The sequence below is a fragment of the Arvicanthis niloticus genome, unplaced genomic scaffold (assembly GCF_011762505.2).
Source record: "Arvicanthis niloticus isolate mArvNil1 unplaced genomic scaffold, mArvNil1.pat.X pat_scaffold_142_arrow_ctg1, whole genome shotgun sequence".
NCBI classification, from domain to species: Eukaryota; Metazoa; Chordata; class Mammalia; order Rodentia; family Muridae; genus Arvicanthis; species Arvicanthis niloticus.
Window position 1 is genome coordinate 74779 of NW_023045396.1, and position 5206 is coordinate 79984.

Below are 5206 nucleotides of genomic sequence, written 5' to 3' on the forward strand. Positions count from 1 at the left end.
ACTAAGTGTGTGGGATAATCTTCTTCTTCTTCCATTTTCCATAGAGCTCTACACAAGACAACGTCCTTCAGCTTATCTCTTGTCCTCAGGTCCGTCCCTGTTCAAGGCGCCATTCTGTTGCCACCAGCAGCAACAGCTGAATGGGTTCACCTTCAAGAGAGGCTGAGAATAGGGAAACGGGCGGGAAGAGATGAAGCCAAGACAAAGTTCTCTGATCAAGGCTCGAAGTTTAACAATTTGTTTTCACATATAAAGGGGAAGCTCCCCCCCATCCCCCAGAGTCTCTTCTCAGTTTAGCCCAGAGGCTGGGCAAGGAGATAGCAGTCTGGAAGGTGTCAAGGCTAGCTCAGCAGGCAGTCCATTCTTCTTAGCTCAGGTAGCAGGCTCCAAGGCTGGTAATGCAATGCCTCTCCTAGGTCCTATTGTTGTTTGGTCTATTGTGATAAAAGATTTGCAGGCCTTCTCAGGCCTGGGGGAAGGGCACAACTAGTTCCAAGAAAGCGGAACTGAGTGTAAGATTTCAGGCCTTCACTGCCCCAGGATACAATCCGGGAGGAGTACATTATCCCTGAGTCAGAGGACACTTGCTGGATTAACATTCCTCAAGCCTCAGAGAAGAGAACTCACCTATGGGTGGGGTAGGCCCAAAGTGGGAAGACACATTCCTGACTACAAAGAAAGGTGCAAGTTATCTGGGTGGTCCCAGGAACTAGCTGACCACAAGATCAATGGTTGGGCGAGGTTACATTCTTGCAAAAGATAAGTGTATAAGATGTTTTCCGAATGACCCTGACTATATTTGGGTTGGGATTTTTTAAAGACTTTCTACTGTTTTTATGTTATGTTTCCTTGGTAACCCCCTCAATCCCCTTGGTTTGTGGTTCTGCCCTTTATAAGCCCTCCACTCCCAGCCAACTGGGTTGACACTCCTCTGCCCCTGCGTGGGTCACGAGTCTCAGCCTCAGTCGACTGATCCTGAAATATATCTCATGCTATTGTATCAAGAATGGTGTCTTGTGAGTTATTGGGTTGGCTCCGAATTTCTGAGGCTTGAGGGAGGTCCTCCCTTCATGCGGGGGCATCTTACAGACTGGGCCATCTTAGGCTAGCCACTTTGAAGCTGTCCTGGATGCAAATTTGAGGAAAGAGTGACTGATGCTGTCTTTGAGGCCGGGTCGCCAGGGGCTAATTTCTTTGTCTTCTTTGGTGTCTGGTCCTTTTGTTCTGTAAACACACAAAGTTTTAAAAGTAACATTGTGGGAAAACTTTTGTATTAACATATGTACGAAATGTGCAGTGTGCACAAATCAGCTATTCATAATTCTCTGCTCAATGCTTGAAGAGATGAAAGGCATCTGTTAACTTTATAAGTCCATATGGACCACATAACTAAACTGTAATATAAATCTCTGCCAAGGACCAGCCTCCACTTGAAGAAGGTTCTGAGAAAGGGGTGTTTAGAAGCGGCTAAGTAATGATTCCAAGTCAAATGATAGAGTGCAAGTTGAAAGCCTTGCAGTCTTTAAAAGATAGCTCCCTAGACAGCTCTCTGTAGATAGGTCTTGGCTCTTCAGTCTGCTTGAGATAGCACTCTGATCAAGAGAGCTCCCTGCTAGAGACAGCTCTTTCATGCTAGAAAAAAATCTAAAAGCACTCTGGTTAGCTCATGAGTTTTCTGACAAAAGTCAGAAAAGCTACTAGAAAAAATTCTTAAAAAGCAAAAATCTGTGCTCACTCTCCATGGATGATCTGACCAAAGGCAGAAATTCTTTTAGAAAAAAATTCTAAGAGAGCTGATTTCACTTTCCAGAGATCTCTAGACAGTTTATCCAGATAGCTCAGCTCTTGTAGACCAAAGCCCAGTCTTTTATTTACTCATCAATTCAGTCATTTACTCCAGGTCCCTTTTCATTATCCCATGACCAGCATTACATGACCTTGGCCCCTTGGTTCTTAAAAGAAGACAGGAAGCACTTTTTTCTTCATCATGGCAAATGAATGAAAAGATCTGCCCACCTTTGTAAAAAACAAATAATAAACTTAGCTGAGTGGGATCCTGTCCTGGGAATATCATTCTGACCATGCCTGGACCTACATTTGCTCTGTCCCAGGCTGACCTTGAACTCAGGAGTCTGCCCGCCTTTGTATCATTCTGATAAGCTAGCTCAAAGTGAAGCTGCCTCTGTTCTTTTAGGTCTGTGAAGCCCCTTTAATTCATATTGCATCCTTATATTTTGTGTAGTTGAAACATTTTAACTCAAGTTTTCAGATTTCTTTCCCACAGCCTTAAGGATGATCCTGAAGGTCAAAGCATTTACCATTTATGCTAAGGACATAGACAAACCCTGACATCCTGGACACATGCTATATCTGATTATCATGGAGTCATTAAAATTGGCAAGGAAAACATTCCCCAATAACCTTGGAAGGGAAAGTATTCCCTGAAGGGAACAAATATTCTACTGAAGGGAAGAATATTTTACATGAAGTAAAAAATATTCTTTATACAAACAAGCCTCACACCCAGAAACTATCAACACTCATAGAGGCCCCAAGCCTTGCTGGCTCTGTTCCAGGGGTTGAAGCTGAAAGGTATAGAAAACTTATGAAAAATATAGAAAGTTTTTATGAGCCCTAGACCTGAGCAAAAGAATGCAGGTTCACTAGTTCCACCAAGAAAGCAGAACTAAATGTAAGATTTTAGGCCTTCACTGCCCTGGGATACATTCTACATTCCAGGAGGGGTACATTATCCCTGAGTCAGAGGACACTTGCTGGATTAACATTCAGGAGAGGAAGGGAGGGGCTGATTAACATTCCTCAGACCTCATGGAAGAGAACCCACCTGAGGGTGGGGAAGGCCCAAAGCAGGAAGACACAAAGAAAGATGCAAGTCATCTGGGTGGTCCCAGGAACTGGCTGACCACAAGATAAATGGTTAGACAGGGTTACAATCTTACAAAAGATAAGTATATAAGATGTTTTCCACATGACCTGGACTAAATTATGGCTTGGGACTTCTTGAGACTTTCCACTGTTTTTATGTTATGTGTCCTTGGTTTCCCCCTAACCCTTCCCCCCACCATTTGTGTTTTTTTTCCTTTGTATATCCTGTACTCCCCTGCTTCGGGGTCGACACTCCTCTGCCCCTGCCTGGGTTACGAGTCTCGGCCTCAGTCAACTGACCTCGAAATATACCTCTTGCTGTTGCATCAAGAATGGTGTCTTGTGAGAGTTATTGGGTGGCCGATAATTCCTGAGGCTTGAGGGAGGTCCTCTCTTCATGGGGCGTCTTACAGAGCCATATCATGCTGTCCCTTTTATGACCATGCATGACTTCCATTCCATGTGAAAGGATGGCATGGAATAAGAAGTCATGAGGACCTGGTAGCCAACAAGATTCATTGGCTTCTGCAGAGACATTCATGAGTCAGCCATTTTCCCAAGCTGTTCTGACATAGGGGGATCATCATTTGTTTCACCTTTTTGCTGTTCTCCTAGGTTTCTTTCTTTTTTCATCTTTCATGTCCAGTATCAATATCATCTGGATGTTAAATATCATCTGTGTTAAAATCTAATCATTATTAACTTTGAAGGAATCCACAGCTCTTTGCTTCCTATAAAAATAAAATTTATCTGCTTTCCAATACAAAACATTTTCTGACTTCCTTTTGAAGTTAACACATCCTTAAAGTTTATAGGCTGATTTAATTCAGCAGTCTTTTCTAAAATGCACTGTTTTTTAGTAGCTGTGCTACCTGTCTCAGTGACAGTTTAAAAACTCAAAGTTAATAAAGCATTATTTAACCCTTGTCTAGGAGATTTCATATCCCACTTCTGATTTATGGCCATTTCCTTTAAAGTATGGTTGGACCTTTCCAAAATTGCTTGACCTGTAGGACTGTAATGCATGTCTGAAACATGTTTTATACTATTTTAAAAGTTATTGTATTTTACTGGATACATATGCTAGCATATTATCAGTTTTAATCTATAAAGGTATCTCTACTATCCTATCACTTCTAATACATGTGTAGTTACAAAATTAGCCTTTTTAGAACTCAAGACAGGAATCCTGAATAGGTATCAATTGTATGATGATGTACATACTTTAAATTTCCAAACTCTGCAAATTAAACACATTTATCTGCCAATTTTTCCCCTTGGGTACCATTGGGGTTACTTCTGGCAGGTAATAGAGCTTGATTTATATAAAGAACAAGTAGGAAAAATCTTTTTATAGTTACTTTGGCTTTTAACCAGGTTATAGAAAAATTTTCTTTTACTGTATACATGTATACATCATGTATACATCATGTATACATGATGCCTTTTATGAAAACTTGAACTTCTTATTCATTTCCTATTAATAATTAATCTTTCTCTAATTTCCTAGTGCCAGTGGTTCTGACAAACCTGTATGACAGCAAAGATGGGCTATACATACTGGGTGATCTCTGTGTCAATTTACCTGTTGTAAGTGTAGAGATAACAAAGTCAAATTTGAATCAGTTGGAATAAGTCCAGTAGTTTCTATATGTAAAACAACTGCATATCAAGAGTCAGTAACTATATTATGAGATTCTGGAAAATCTAATAGAAATAGAAATAGTATGTAATTCAGTTTTTTGAATGGAAGGATATAGGCTTTAGAATATTTTATTTTTATTTCCTGATTTATTGTCAACTGTATAAAAGGTAGGAGCTTTAGATGTTGGTGTTCCTCTCATTGTACAAGGAAGAATCCAATTAATTCTTTTTATAAACTGAAGTTGCTTGCTGTTGTTTTATTTGTTGTTACTATCTCCCAAAAAATAACTTCAGGCTCTTTACCAATCTTCATTGATTACCCATAAGGAGGTAATTTTAGCATTAGTATATCATATTTTAATCTCTACTGGGTCTGTTACTGATAACTGACAAACTCTTAATCTTCCTTTCACAATCAAATCAGAAACCTTTTCTATATAGGTTTTTAATATTTTCTCTGTTTATATGCTAAAAATATCCATTCTAAGATATAATTTTCTCTCTGCATAAGAATTGCTGTGAAAGAATGAGTAGGAGGCAAAATAACTAAAATCCAACCAATCTTTGGATCCAAGCACTCCACATGTGCTTCCTGTAATCTCCTTTCTACCACAGCCATCTCTCTCTCTCAGCTTTTACTGATAATTTTCTTGAGTATTTAAGGCTGACTCAGCTT

At 39.8% G+C, this 5206-nt stretch overlaps 1 non-coding gene across 1 annotated transcript; it reads right to left on the minus strand.

Annotated features, from left to right (window-relative positions):
- Positions 1–1666: 1666 nt before the first annotated feature.
- LOC117701604 (U7 small nuclear RNA) lies at positions 1667–1730 on the minus strand. The gene has a single exon (XR_004605777.1). It is a non-coding gene; the product is annotated as a U7 small nuclear RNA (small nuclear RNA).
- Positions 1731–5206: the final 3476 nt, after the last annotated feature.